Consider the following 16,310-nt stretch of genomic DNA (forward strand, 5'->3'; position numbering starts at 1 on the left):
CTTGCCAGGAAAAACTAGGAAATAATTATTGTGTGGGGTTAGGGCCGGACTCAGTTGTCACTGAAATGAGGGCAAGCCCTTTCACTCCTTTTATTTTGTGTCCGATTAAACTATTTAAAATTCTCAACTCCAAAAGAGAAAAGTTAGAAAAGCCTGAACTAGGCCTCCAGAGATGTTTGGAGCAGTGTTTGCCTTGGCCAACAGGCAGTGTTAATAATTCAGGCTGATGGAGGAAAGAGCCGCAGCAAATGGCAGATTACACACCAACAGATTAGTAAAAATTGTGCAAATACTTCTGCTGTGGTAGCTCAGGAAAAAAAAAAAAACCTTTCTTCTCCCAGCAGTGGTCTGTCATGTAAGGAGTCCTTAATAGGTTTTGTATGAGCAAATAATAACGATTTTTGGTCAAAAAAATACAGTTTTTAAAATACTCATTTTGACAAGGAATTCATGGGAAATGGGTATTAAAACACCAGAAAGACTTACTAATGATAGAGAACAGATACCCACGGAAATTAGTACATGGTCACAACACCAACCAGAAAAGAAAAAGTAGTAGTTGTGCAGGAAAGTTCAACTTTTAATTTAATATTGCATGCCTCATTCACTCAGTTGTGTCTACTATAAGCACAAAGAGTTTTGGACAGGATACAGAGAGAGCTGCTTACGTGCACAGCTCTTGATTCTGATTGTACTGGTTGACTTGGGTTCAGCCCTAACACTTCCATAAAACATAAGTTACAATTCCTGAACATATTAGTATTGTTACATGTAGTGAAATACAAAACTGTCCTCTTCCATTTTCCTCAGACTGCAGCCCAAAGCCACCGTCTTTAAAATCTCTTACACAATAAATACGTGTTCTACCTGGTGTTCTACAAAAGTGGCTTTTTTTTTTTTTTTGGTTAACATAATAAATTGCTTTTACTCAGGACAAAGGTAATTTAGTACTTCAGGGACGCAGTTTTGGCTTTGGCAAAACTGTAACCTCCTATTCAATTACTTTTGAGTGAAATTCCTAAAAAATATAAAGAAACTCCAAAGTTCAAGGTGATTTTAGTACAATTCTTTCCCCCCTTTTTAAAAGTTTTTTAAATATACATTCACTGATTTTGCCAATTATATTGGTTCTTCCAGCTGCTCATGAAAAGGTGGTAATCAACAGTCTCACAGTTGGATAAAATTACATCAAAAACTGAATTACACTTTTAAAGACATCTACGATAATAAATGAAGCTTATCAATTAATGACAGAAGTAAGAGAATATCTCATAAGTGTGTGAACAATGAGGCAAAAGGGGGTGAAGAAATAACTGAAGTTTTAGGAGATATTGCTCTGGCCCTTTAGAGGGGGATGTACTCCTTGAAGTGTTACAGTGGGTGTCACGAAAGCTGATATTTGTACAAAAAAATTATATTTATCTTTATTGCAGCATTTCTTTCATCTCAAGGGGAAAAAGCAGAGAAACTTCACTACAAATTTCACTCCTGCTGGAGGTAAGTGGCTTGGTTTTCGTGACACCCACTCTATTTTTCTGTTATTACACGATCTTCCCCTTCACACCGCGGGACTGAGCGCGCGGCCTCCCGCACACCCAGCCTCTTCCTCCCAAATACTTATCACAGATTGATGATGTGGTGCAGGGCCTAGGGCTGACAACATGTGCATGAACTCAGTTTCCACATGGCTTAGCCAGAATGTGGATGCTTGCTTTTGGGGCCAACCATTTAATGGCAATAAATATTTACTTGCAGTATGTGGATTCCTCGGGTCATTTTGTAGCTCCAGTGGTTGCATTGCTGAGTAAGTCTTCCTTTCACGGATGCCTCTTTGTGGAAGACACCATCTAGTCTTTAAGTTTTACTTTTTTCATTAAAATGTAGTGGGAAGGGTTCTTAATTGGGTGTGTTGATCCCCAGTGCCAGTGTTTTTTTAAATCCGACCGAACTTATTCAAAACTCTAAATACAGTCACAGGAGCTTAACTTTAGGCATCCTTTTTAAAAAATTTTTGGCGCATGTCCTAAGGTTCTCACTGTCTTTTTTCCAAGAAAATCCCACCCTGAACCTTTTCATAGATTTTCAGTTCTTGGCTCAAGCACAGAAATCTCCAGGATTACTCCAGGATCTGCTCATATCACCAACCTTATCTGCATCTTAGCAAGGTGACACCCTTTCTATCAAGACTGCTTCACAGCTGTGAAATATTTGGAAAGTATAATTGACATTTTTGTAATACACCAGTTCAATTTTGCTATTTGCTCTCTTTCCAAAGCATGTTATGAGCAAACCAAAACTAATGTTTTCTTGGAAGCCAGATTTAACAGCTGGGAGACTGATTCTGCAGGACCTGGACACATTAGACAACCTAAATATTGCAGAATGGAGCAAAATGCCAAAAGTGGAGCTGAGACTGGAGGGAGAAATATCTTCTGTAATAAGGCAGTAGAAAGAATTTATGAAAACCTTGGCTTGTGCTCTCCCATTGCTGAACTGCACCAGACTTAAGAGTTTTATAATTATGTAAACATAGAACAAAAGAGTTTGATCCAAATCCCTCTGAAAGACTCCTGTTGACTCCACTGGCCCTTAGATTAGCCCCCAAAACTGAAATGGCGAATTCTTGGGATATGAGCAGCGTCATGTCCATTGTGCAGGCATTCCCAGCCTGTGGGGCACTACTGCCATTCTTGTGCTACTGACATTAGAAAATAAACATACTAATGGGATAGCTAATATTTCCAGAAGATAAAAAAAGACAAATTCCAGCTTAGTCCAGTCTTTTCCAATTGCCAAAATGGGAAATAGTTTCACATTTTCCTCTAACTCCCCCAAACTGATTCCAATCCTTTCTTGATTTTCTATGAAGCCCTCGAGTGCAGGTCAGCTTTTAACAAGCTCTCAACCTTTTGGCACCTTCTGTTCCTTTTCAGATCATTTTGATATTTTAGCTATTTCCTGGCCTGCTTTCAGTAGTGGTGTGCAGGTTTTCATATGTTGAGTTGTAAATAATTACGCTCCGCTGTCTAGGATTTGTCTTCCACATTCCATCTGGGATGAGATGGGCCAAATCATTTCCTGTTTTCTAAATACAAATGATAAATGCCCATATTTGACATAGCTTTCAGTAGTTTTCATGCTGGAAACTTTCCTGATGCTTCTCTCAGTGTGTGATATATAAGGTGTCATGTTTTATTGTGTGAATATCTTGGTGCTCTGCTCCAATGGACAGCATCCTTTTCAATTTTTTTTTCTATCCTAGAGAGTCAAAATGCTTTGCCAGTTGGAGGATTTAATATTCTAATAGAGGGCAGGAAGCAAGTAAAGCTATGTGACTGCTTGCACTCTTAAGTGTGGTGAAGGACAATAATTATCACTCCACAGGGAGTGATTAGGCCCACTGAAGCTTGAGTGATTACCCTTTCCTTTGCTGACCCTATAATCAGACCTGTATCTCTAAAGTTATGTGCAATTTTTAGGAGACAAAATCTTAAAGAAAGCATGAATAGTTCTCACACACTATATGCATGATCAGGCAATTCCAGAGGCAGAGCAGCATGGGTAAATCTCTAGTAGAGAGTCTTCTTTCTATTACATCTATACCATTCAAATGCTACTATCTGTATAATAACCTCTAAGTAATTAGTAGGAAGAAAAGAGTAATGCAAAAGAAGAGAGCAGCAGTTCACACTAATAAAAAGTCTCTATTTACCAACAATGACATGGGGTGCATGGGTTTTTCTTATGAGGTATGTGCAAAGGAAGAGAATAGCACTATCTTAGACAATAGTCTTGCCAAAATCTTTCATAAATGCTGGGGTTTTCAGTAGCAGTCAGTGGAGTGAACAGGCCAAAACACACCAGTGAGAATAAGAAAAGTAATCAAAATAGCATTTCTAATTACATGAAACTGTAATTTGTACAGGGCAGTTTGTTTTCAGGGTCTTTTGTTCCTATAATATCAATTATTTATTCAACAACGTAAGATAAGAATTGAGAACACAATTGTTCAGGCGAAGTCAAAACGTCCCCATTCGCCAATTTCTTTAGTCAGTGCATTGAGGGGAAAGCACGGCCCAAATCACAGATAAACCTCTCTGCATTTACCACTTGCCCTTACCTCACTTCCTTCTGACAACAAATCTAGGGCGAGCAGATAAGATTATAACCCATCTGCTCCATTTTAGAGTGACAGGTGTATACCTTTCCAAAGGAAACCCCAAAAGCTCTCACTCAGCTCAAAGGCTGGCAGGGCTGTGTTTATGATAACTGTCCCCTGCCCAAGGATACAGAGAGCATTTTAGCTGCCCTGTAAACTCCTCATTTTTAACCCTAAAAGAGCATAATGAGATAAAGATGAGGCATTGGGTGAACTTGGGAGATAAATTAGACAATTATCTGTAACATCAGAACGGGCTCTACGTGCAGCATCCTCCAGTCCTTCAGTACCTGCTGGAAACACGCTGAAATTATTATCTTAGAGCCCATCAATCTGCGAATCTGGGCTCAAATACTCCTCTGCCAAGATTAGAAGAGCTGGTAGGGAACATAATATTTGGCCAATTTAAAACACTTGACAAGTTAGGCCTGAGTAGGGGGGATGCTTCAGATTGGGATGCCATTTCCAGTATTTCTACTGACTCCAGAGAGACTCAGATCATGGCTTTCAACCCCAATTTCTGAGAGATCCTCCAGCAAATAATCACATTCTCTAGTCTCAGTCAAATATGTGTAGGAAAGTAGACAAGAAGCATTTGTCTGATGTCTTTACTTAGGACCTTAGCGACAGCCAGGGAGAATGAGAAAGAAAATCTGCTTGGATGAAAAAATCTTCGCTCTGTTTAGGTGAGGAACAAATTGTGCTACTGTTTCATTCTTCTTTTGCCATTAACTTTGTTATCATGTTGCTGGCTGTATTTCTCATTTCAACCTGCTCGCCATATGTGCGTGTGCTTTCCGTGCTGCTAATTGCTTCTTTTTGACAATATCATCTATGCATGCACACCAGATTGCCATTTTTATCACTCCAAACCTATTAATGGCCAGACTTACAGTTCCCAAAGGAATTAATATTAACCAGCTCTCTAAATATTGTTCATGTCTTTCAAAAACTCCTGACTTTTAGAGACTGACTCTGGCTGTGTGTAATTGGGCTGCTGTATTTCATCCTCTGGGGCCTGGAGTCTTAACTTTTGAAAGTGTAGCTCAACAAAATTTATGAGGGTAATATTAATAACCAGGAAAGGCAAAAACTTAGGAAAAGTAAACAACTCATTGGTCGTAGCTGTTTGCTTACCTAGGGTCAAAATCTGCCCTCAGATATACATGTGCAAGTTCAGCGGGTCCCACACATACAGATTTCTGTGGAAAGAATTTGGCCTCAGATGACTTCAGAGGTTTCTTTGTCAGCCCCATTTCCCAGAGAACACTGAACGCTCCTACGTGTATACACCAACTTAGGCTCCTCTGCTAGAAAGAAAACAGTTGTAAGGAGATACTCATTTACCAGTGCTCAGAGAACGTGACAGAATTTTGACTAGGAATTTTATACCCCTAGTTAGGCTTAAAAAAATAAATGGTATTAACATGCCACTCAACAAACTGTCTCCACACTGCTGGGAACCATGCAAGGCAGATAACAAATGTGCAGCAAATGAGAACAGTGATGTGATTCACTGTAATTCCCAATAAGATGACCACTCCTAAGAGTAAATAATGTCCTGTGAAGTCTGGAGTGGGAGAATACCAGCCAGCACACGACTGCGTTCCCCATGGAAGAAACATGAAATTAATATAATTAAAGTGTTGTAAAGAAACTTAATGCTATAACTTTGTACTGGGAGGCAGAGGAGAGGGATTTAAAATTTCATACATGTCATTGTAGCCCCTCATGGCAAATGTAGATGGGAACAGCCTCTTGGCTTTGCAGACCTCAACTGGGGAAACCAAGGAGGATCTGGAGGAGGTGGAGCACTTTGCTCAAAGGAGTGCGTTGCTCCTACATAGCTACTGGAAAGCCATTGCTGGAGCCAGGTGCTTAGTGATTAGATGTTGAAGACCAGCATTGCAGCACCTAAATCCATCTGTGGAGCTGGATTTAAATCAAAGACCAACTGGTGCTCTTTTGCATTTTTTAACCTCTTTCTCATAGAATCATAGAGCGGTTTGTGTTGCAGGGGACTTTTAAATAAAAGTCATCTGGTCCAACCCCTCTGCAACTGCTGTTAGTCAGCATAAATGTCCATTTTCTAGAAAGCCTGTGAGTGGATCTGTGTTGGCATTCAGATCTGCATCTCTCTTATCAAGCACACAATGTCTCACTCCATGTTCCACTTTTTCTGAAGGGAGTTGGAAAGCTGGACAAACATAGGGAGGTTGAAATTTAATCTGGAAAGGATGCAAGCGGTGTAGACAAGATAAAACATTTTGAGGACTATCAACTCAAGGAACTAAAGCACTGATTTTCATTCCCCTACTGTCCCAATTAACAGTTATTTTCCTCTCTTCTGCTGACCAGGAGATGAGTCGCCTTCTCAGAGGCCCAGTTCGACAGAAAGAAATTGAAATACAAATTCCAGGAGTCATGTCACTGGGGACCATGGCTTATCATGACAGCAAGGAATCGGTTTAGGAAGGGAAAGAAAGCCTGTCATTTTTTTTAATATGGAACCTAATTACTGCAATGGTCCTTCACACCATTACAAGGTGTGCCAACATTAACTGTGTTCTGCTAATTGGTTAATGTGCTGCATTAATAAAATGGACTTCATTGTTTTGTTTGAAGTCTTTCTGAAAAAATGGGTGACTGCAGGAAAGGAAGGGTGACATCATTTTTCCCTGTATTTTTGTTTTCTCTCGGCTCCTGCAAATTTCTTGACTCATTTAAACTCAAAAAGGACAAAACAGCATCAAGGCTAAAAGTAGTTATTTTAGATGAACTGATGTCTTGACCAGCAGTAGATTTTTTTTTTGTTTTCTATTAAAACAAACAAAAAAAAAAGGTAGATAGGAAACCTTTGCACATACAATTACAGATCCCTAAGGGACAAATTGGGAGCCTGAAGTGAGCATGTGCCCTGCTGGCTCAAGCTGCTGTTAGGGAAGCATGCTGAAATGAGAATCAAATGGAAATTACTGTTCTCTGATGCAAAATTGTTCAAATGTGGAATAGTCATCTTGATTGATCTGATTTACATGCATACAAGACTGATTTTCCATGTAAGTACAGTGGAAGAGATGAGGAGGGTGAACCAACACTGACTCATACTAGAGAAATAAAACTAGAACTATTTGGCAAGAGTGAGGATCTGACTCTGACTTGTCCCATCCTGATGGAAATTTTGTGAGAAAAGTTCAAAATTCATTGCTGTCAATACCTGTCTAAGCCAAGAAGGAATCAGCCTCAATAACCCTCAAATGGCACCACCAGAGCCAGTGCTGGAGCCTGATCTGAGTGATGCCTGCTCAGCACATCTCCTGTCCTGGGTTTATGCCATGGAATGAAATTTCAGCTGCATTTTGATGCATTTGTCCATGAGGACATGGGTATGGATCCACTTGGGTGTGTGGTCTGGCCGGCACTCAAGCAGCTCGCTTTCATCCATGCTGAATCTTTTACTTGGCTTCTGACCTTTCACTTGGCACTGTCCTGTCATTTCCTTGGTTTCACAAATTTTAGCCTCTCACTTGACCTATGAACTGTGACCTTTCACTTGACCTCTGATCTCATAAATTCTGGAAGCTCATACACGTAATCGCGGAACAAATAAACAAAGCCGCCACGAGACGCTGCTGCTGAATGAAGCCCAAGGGGCTGGGGAGCAGGAGCCCAGCCCTGGAATCCCACCTCACCCCCTGGACATGTCCCTTTGTCCCAGCCAGGACTGGCATCTCATCAGGGTGAAGCGCATTGTAAGCTGCCATGACCGTACATCAGGGCTGGTGTGTTGTGGCAATGGAAAGGGATGTGGGATCACACAACCTCCAGTATAAAGCCACAGTAAGGGTGAAATCTAAAGTGAGTGGAAGCTTTACATAAGGGCAAGGTCTTCAGAGAAACTTCAAGCACATACATCTTCGTACATAAGTAACCTAAGAGTGTGCAGGTGTCTTAATGTTCTGGTCATTTGTTTTGTCACAAATTCCCAATTCTGTTCAGTAATCTTCAGATATATAACATAGACATGGTAGGCACAACTCATAACACTGCTAACCCAGAGCAAACCACAAACTACATGTTTCCTCCTGCTCTTCTTGGTAGAAGAAAAGACAGAAATTGGAAGAAAGCTCTAGAAGAGATTCAAGGACAAGTTAGTTGTTGGTGCCTTGAAAGCAAAGCAGCTTCTCTTTGGTATTGCAGGGACCTAAACCTGAGCAAGTGGCAAAAGCAGCTCATATGTAGAGTGTAATTGTACATGAGTAGGAAGCAAGGTGACATGGGAGATAGACAGAAGCAGTGCTAATCTGCCAAGCCATTGCAGAGCAGATCTCTAACAAAAAGGAGCTGCAGAAGCACTGATTTGCTCTGACATATAATGTAATGAACCAGTGCATGCTGTCACTTTACTTGAATTCTCTGTGATTTTACATTTTGGAAGCAAACTATTTTAAATTCATGGGAAGAAAGACTATGCAGAGAAAGCCACCTGACAGAGAGGACGGTCAAATCTTTGTGTTCCTTCAGTTATAGTAAGAGATTTCAAAGTTTTGGGTAAAATTCTGCATGTCACGTGGAACAAAGGTCTCATTGCAGAAAAAAAGTGTTCCTCAGTTGTAGGTGAGCAGTGACTTTAAGAAAATCACTTTGCAAAGCGAAAAGAAATATATGCTGCATTTCCAGCAATGCAGGTTCTTCTTCATTAGCCTCATTAGGGAAGCTTCTAGGCTTTTTTGTTTCTTCAGGAAGACTGTCACATCTGGTGGGTTTCTTCTCGTTTATAAAAGCTTGCATTATAACCTTATTGACACTTGGCTCTGCAAATCTGTGCAGAAGACTAGGCATTTATTGCAGACTTCTGTTACATGATTTTCAGTTATCTTCCACCTTGTCTGGAAATGTCAAGAAGTTGTTGTTGGAAGGAAAAGTTGAGGGGTACGGGTTGAAGGAAGATTATTAATGGAATTTTCTATGAGGCAATCATCCCTCTGTGCTTGTTAAGTGCTTTCATTAGTGATTTTATCACAGAAAGCAGGGGTGTGGAAACAAAAAGGGTAGAAATTGTTTGACACTCAATAACAGAAATAGCAACTGATTTATTAGAAAACTGAAACTCATCCTTCACCCTTTAGGACTGAGAAAGGCTCACGGAGTGGTGATTAGGGATGACTATGTGGCATCAAGGAGGCACACCTTGATAAGGGCCAAAGCATGTCTCTATGAATTAAGCCAAGAGATTGTTCACTCTATTACACAACACAGTGCTGGGTTCTCAGGGGCACCGTGTGCCACTGAGTCACCCACGCTGAATAAAGCTCCGGCTGGAACAGGTTTACAATAGGGTCACTTGGACAGACCGTCTATGAGAGGGAACCAGAGGAGCCTGGATTGTTTAGTTTAAGAAAACAGAAGAACCTGGCAATTCTTACCCAGCTCTGCTTCCCACCGGCCTCAGTGGGAATAAAGGCTGTTGGTTTCCTGACATTACTGGGGGTTTTGTCGTCAAATACAATGGGAGCAGAATCAGATCTTGAAGAAGAAAAACAGAATTGGACCCAGAGGAGCCAGGGCTGGGAAAGCCCCAGCACGTTCTGGTTTGAATTGAGCAGGGCTATAAAAAGCTAATAAAACTCATATTGAAATATGGGCTAAAAGAAGCGCATATTGCCGAATTATGTTGATCAAGACAATTAATTGAGTTTAGTATGGACATATATGATTTTTAACATGTTTTAATTTAGCTCAAGTAAGTTGTTGCTTTCTTGTGATTAAACCTGTTTGTTAAAAATCATCTTGCCCACAGAAAAAGAGTAATAAAGAAACGAAGCAACTTTTTCCCACGCTTTGGATTCAGAAGCTCTTTCACTGCAGTGTCAAAAGACTGGAATCCTGTTTCTTGCCCTTAATTTCAATGACCACCTTAGTGGTGTTTTACTGTCAATATATTTATCAAGCAGAAAGTAAATTATTTTGTTAGACACATCGTTCTATTTCCAAGATAAATCTCGGGAGTTAACTTTTATGGAAACCAAGAGGAGAGTTCAAGGAGGCCCATTTAAAGCCTGTAAGCACCTGAATCCTGTTTGCCTTTTTAAAACTTCCTGAATATGCTCAAAATCCACTTTCATCCAAAACCAAATAAAGCACCACCGGCTGATCCTCCTATGCTCAGAGCAATTTGGAGTCTAACAGTTATGATACACATCTGAATTCCTCTTGAATTAGTTTGTGTTGCATAAACATTCCCACACGCCTCTCACAACCCGACTATGAAGATGCTCCATACAGATCCTCTGCAGAGTATTTTATGTAGAATGGACAATCACAGCTTTTAGACACAGTACACAAAGCCACAGTCTGGATAAATATTGGGAAGTCAGTGACTAAAACCTAATGGGAATGTTGATTGGCACAAAGTAACTATGACATTTAGCAAATACATCCGTTTGCTTACACCCCACTGAGGTAACGTGACTGTCCTTAGGAGCGAGGTGGACACCCATTGCATGTCTATCAGCAGAGGAAGGCAGATGACTTCCAGAGGCATGAAGGGTGGCAGGAGGGGGCCAGAGGTCTGGACACACAGGGAGCAGCCAAAACTCAGATAATCTATTCTTGATTCAATTTAAGCAGCAATATCTGACTTGGAAAACAATGAGCATCTCTTTTATAGCAAGTAGGAACACAAAGTGATTCAACCAGGGAAGTTTAATCATTCAAGGATATTTCCTGGGACAAACTGAGTGCACAGATAGCTAACAGTTTTCTCTTCTATCATCTGCTGTGTTTTTAACTCTTTTCCCTCTGATTAGAGCCCCAGTTGGAAGCAGAGCCATGTCAGGAGAGCAGCGAGGTCCTGGGCAAGGGTGTGCAGATGCAGGGAAGCATCCACAGCGTGGGACAAGCCCAGACACTCAGGGTGGGCACACACACAGACCCCACTCATGGTTAGTAGGTCACACGAGTGATCACTCACTCATGGCACAGGGGATTTGGGGTCATCCATGCATCCTCCATGCAACCTCTCACAGGGTCCCTGTTTGTTGGGTCACACACTGGCTCTGCTCCTGACCCCCCTGCTCCACAAACCTGGTCCTTGCAAGCCCAGTCCTCACTACAACACTGACATAAAGTACAAATAAGTTAATGAAACTGCAATATTTTTTTCTACACAGACCTGGACTATTTCAGCCACGAGCAATGTGAGCAGCCACAGGTGTTGCACTAAATAAAGTAAGAGAAAATGTCTCCATTGTAACAGTGGATGCCCTGTTTCAAAACCCCTCTCTGCTTTTTATTAATAGTTGGATTCCTTTCTATCAGCAGCCATAACTGCATTTACCTTATTTTTTCAGCGAAAATGTTTTGCTAAGAAAAGATCTACTAAAAATTACTACTGCTTTTCGGTCAGTTTGTGCTTGAACAAGCTTTCAATCTTTTCACAGAAGGGGAGAACATAAACTTGTGATTCAGAAAAGAGAGGAAACCAGGGGTTACAAAGGTTGGGAGGCCAAGTAGTATGAAACAGACCCCCTCCGTCAAGTAAAAAACTTGGCAGGATAACTAGAAACAGACCAACCCTAAATCCAAGGGTTCATGAGCAGTAACATAATTAGCTGGAATAAAACTAATATTCTAGTGTTAAATTTCACCTCAACACAGACCAGCAGTTATTACGGGGAGGCCAGCGAGAATGAGAAAAGATGTGTTTCATTTAAGAAATTTACACTGAGTGGGAAAGCACACACGGGGGTTATTTCCTAAAAAGCCCATTTGGATGCTCCAAGCAACTGTGGTCACATCAACTGCTCTGCTCCAAGGTGGATGCATTTGTCAGCCTTGCCCAAAGTGTCTGGTAAAGCCCAGTCCACCAAAATTCTGAAACATTTGTTCCTGGGAAAAGAACCACAAATACACTGGAAAAAATGTTGAACAGGAAATGTTTGACCACTGCTACATCACAAGATATCAAAAGAATTTCACATTGGCTACTTCCTTTGCTGGGGGGAGGCAGGGGGTGCTCAGCTCGAAAATAAAATGGCCCCAGAGGCCCTACTAAAACCCCCCAAAAGAGCTGAGGTTTCAGCAATAGTAAACACAGTTTCTCTCTTCCTTAATTAGCGAAATAGGAGCAAAACCTTCAACGACAGCGCGCCCGGCAAATATTGGTGCTGAGAGAGGAGATAAACAATGCCAGCCATCGGCGGATCGGGCGCAGGAAATTCCAGCCATCTGATGAGCTGTTGGCTTAACAAGCAGCTCTTCACATGTCAGCGGCCTGCAAAGGCTATTTTCTCTTTTACTGGTTCCCTGGAAAGGCAGTAGGAAAGGCAAGGCAGAGGCAAAGGAAAAGCAAGGTGCGGCGTTGGGAAAGGCATGGCAGGGCAGGAAGGCAAGGCTGCCCTCGGGCACGGCAGAAGGCGGTTCGGTGCAGAAGCAAGGGGCAAACCTGTTGCTGTCTGGAGACAGCCGTGTGTGTGCCTGCCTCCCGGGACATACAGCATTACAAATTCCGAGCTGCTCGCAGCCTTGTCCCGGCCTCGCCTCGGGCAAGCCGCGTATGGTTTCTTTTTGAACAAGCTATCTTTTAACACTCACAAGCGGGACGATTTAACAGAAAGAGAGCGTCTCAATTTTTGCGAGCGACATCCCCCCTAGACTCTACCCAAACAAAGCTACTAATGTGTGGTCATTTTCTTGGCAGCGTGGCTGCATGCTGATAACACCGCTGCCTGCTATTCTCCCAGGAGCGGGGCTGCTGGAAGACTGCTCCCTACCTCATCCCCTGATGCTTCTGATGCGGGTGATCCTCCGACTGCACGGCGCCAACCACAACATGCTACCCACCGTGAGAGAGCAGGACACAGGCTGCTCTAGTCAGGAGTTATCGTCTATCATACTGATTGACGAAACCAAGAGTGAGCAGAAAAAATAAACACGAACAGAGGCTGCAGTGTATGGGGCAGTCAGCTGGGAGTTTTAGTATTTGGCCTTGGTGATCCTACTCTCATGGTAGGTTATCTTTTCCTTGTGCTATCATTTATCATAACTTTGAGGGCCAGAGGGAGAAACAAACCTACAATTTTTCTATTGGTTACATTCATTAAACTCTTCTTTTTTTAGCACCACTTCCTTTGCCCCTAATAACGATCCCACCCCCTCGATCTGTATTCCCTAAAGAACAGTGAAATCAAATCTAAGTACAGTCCTCCCCTTTTACTCCTATTACAGCAATAGACCATTGCAAGCAATTAACCTCTGTTATTCCATCAGAGCCGGGACTCAGCCGCACGCTTGCCCAGCAGTGCCTCGCTGCAGCCCGCGTTAACTCCTGCCTCAGCTCCCTCCACCCTGGCCCCAAACATTATTTGGGCATAGATGTTGGTTTTGTCACAACCATCTCCTTTTTAAATAACGCCGAGTGACTTTTGCAGGCGCAGCCCAAGTTCTGTATTGGGCTTGACAGCCACCATAAAGCACTCCCTGAAGTGTCAGTAACAAAGATGATTTGTATGAGGCTTGCAGTCGTCCCCTCTTCTAATAGCTTTCTCATTCCAGCCCAGAAACACCGAGCAGAGAGCAGCTGCTTAAAGCTGATACAAGCATTTCTTCTCTCAGCAGGCCATTCTTGCATAACCATTTATTTTGCAGAGTTTTAAAGTGCCTGAAGGATTTAATTATGTACATAGACAACCCCTATAAACTCTATTCTAGGCTTTTTATTGACTTTTGTGCCAGGCAGCTCTTAGGCATTTCAATTAAGTGTTTTTTTATAAGAAAAGCAACAATATAGTAAAAGAAATATATTCTTTATAGATAGTTCCAAACAGTTCGTGACAATTGAATAAAGTTTATTTAATTGACGAGGATTTAGAATATCTTATGCTACAACTTGGAATACATGCCCTTTTGGACCGTGGATCTGTTTAAAGGGGCCTGCCAGGACCTCTTAGGTACCAGGGGAAAAGAACTTGGATCTGATTACTTAATCCTAATAATGTGTTGTGAAATTTTAGGAGACTACCTGTCATTTAGCATTGTGCTCAAAACTGAAGTGGTAAATAGCTAAGAGTTGAAGTTTGGCTTTGTCTTGGTCAGGATTTTAGGGATCCTGGACTGGGATAGGAGAAACGTTCCCAAATTTTCCGGAAAGGCCAACGTTGCCTCTATCCACTTTCTAAACTATTTACAAGGCTTCTGCAAACCTGCCTTCATTACGGCATAGGATATTTCAGTCCCAGCAGGTGGCCAACAGGAGAGTAGACCTGTTTGTGAAATATGTAATACTCTTTTCATATACTTTAACCAGAAATGTGCACCTCAACAGCCCTCCTAACCCTTCTAATTTCCCTTTCTCCTCTTAATCTGCTCTGCGAGCCATGAGCATGCATTAAAATCTCCCTAAAACATTTCACCCAGAGGCAATGTAATTCCGCAACAAGCAACCAACATTTCACAGCTCTGGAGTAATAGATTAATTTGAACCTAATGTTGCCCGTCGTTTACTGCTCCAAATGTTCTGGTGTAGACATAGCCCCGAGGCGCAGCGCCGTGGCATGCGCAGCTCCTGGAACCAAAGCTACAGTTGGCTTCACATCTGTGCATCACATTTGCCATGTGCCTCATTATCCCGCGCCCCACTGTGCCTACCTGTCCCAATCAGCTTCTCAGCCACAGGCTATCCAATTTTTTTTCCCCCCAACTAAGGATCTTTGTTCTCCTTCTCACTTACTAAATTTTTGCGAGACCTCTGCACCCGAGCAGTGGGGATTCTGCGCATGTGAACCTCCGAGCTTCTCCAGGTTCTTAATTCTCCATTAGGAGCAGGAAAATTACAACATTAAGTCTCCGACATGTCACTGCATAAATTGTACCATTTGCAGAATCTAATATAAAGTCGGTGACTAAGCACATAAGCATGTAATAAAGAACTGAGTTGTTTGTTTTGACTTTAACAAGTTCGGTCTGCATCAATTATCTGTAAGTAAAGAAAGAGTAATTTCCAATTCCAGATAAAAACCCTTGTCACAGAAAGAAAAGATTATTACATCCAAAATCAAAACCAACTGTTCCCAAAAGTTTAAAGAGCCAACCTTTTAAAATTCACTGATATAAGAACAAAAATACAGGTATTCGTGTGTTCAGATGAAAATAAAATCAACTTTTAACAGCAAAGTGTGCCTGTTTTAGCATTTAAAGCTCTGTATTTAATTCTCTATTTATAGTACCATGTGCAAAAAAGGCATAGTGCCTTTATCTCAAGCCACTATAGAGTAAAGAAGAGAAAGTAAAATGCACTCTCAAGCAGGAGCAGGGAATTATCTCAAACCAAACATATCACTCTAAAACCCAACAGCTCATCACTGCATTGAAAGGTTACCTTGTTTTTGCTTCAGTGTACAAAGCACTTGAGTTTGCTTCAAGTTTATATCCTTTGGACTTTTTCCAGTGAGGAGAAATTAAAAATGCTTTTGGTCTAACAGCACAATGTTCATCCTTTTCAGGAGATGCAGAGGGAACTGGAGCCTAATGGACATTATGTTCTGTTTCCTTCCAGCAGCATGAAGGGGCCTTGATATAGGTAAAACACCCCATTTCTACCTACTTACAGACCCTTCATGCTGGAAGAGGACCTGCCACAACTGAAAGTCCTATATATCCAAGCACTATTAAATAGAACAAACACTTGTGGTGCAACTGAATTTCTCATCCTGTGAGATCCTGAGGTTCTTCCTGCAAACTTCTCCTGGCATTATTTTTAATAGCAATTTTTGGCTGCCCTTCCTTGAGTAGCTGTGAATTCTGCCACCAGTCTTACCTGCTGCAGTTTACGAACTATATTAGATTTCTACACACAATTCCAACACACACAGTCCTAGCACATTTCATTACATGCTTGAATTAATTTATTCTATATGGAATTTGTTACCTTTACAATAAAAAAAGAAGTAACTATTCATTATTGAGAGCAGACAGATGGAACATGTTCAATTTAAGACATCAATAAGAAGGGAGGAGGGGGGGAAATCTTATAATCCGTGTGGCACAACCTATTCCATCTGGTACTTCCAACTTGTCTGCCAAGACTTTTTTCCTATATAAAAGTGAACGTTTCTCTTTAGAGTTAACGGAACATTCCTGGGCATTAAGACTC

General features: G+C 41.5%; 1 protein-coding gene across 7 annotated transcripts in view; it reads right to left on the reverse strand.

Annotated features, from left to right (window-relative positions):
• Positions 1-16,310, reverse strand: part of MECOM (MDS1 and EVI1 complex locus) — a 333,582-nt gene that overhangs the window by 91,875 nt on the left and 225,397 nt on the right. The window lies entirely within an intron of this gene.

The sequence above is a fragment of the Manacus candei genome, unplaced genomic scaffold, assembly GCF_025592945.1.
Source record: "Manacus candei isolate 608988 ecotype Guabito, Panama unplaced genomic scaffold, ASM2559294v1 h1tg000015l, whole genome shotgun sequence".
NCBI classification, from domain to species: domain Eukaryota; kingdom Metazoa; phylum Chordata; class Aves; order Passeriformes; family Pipridae; genus Manacus; species Manacus candei.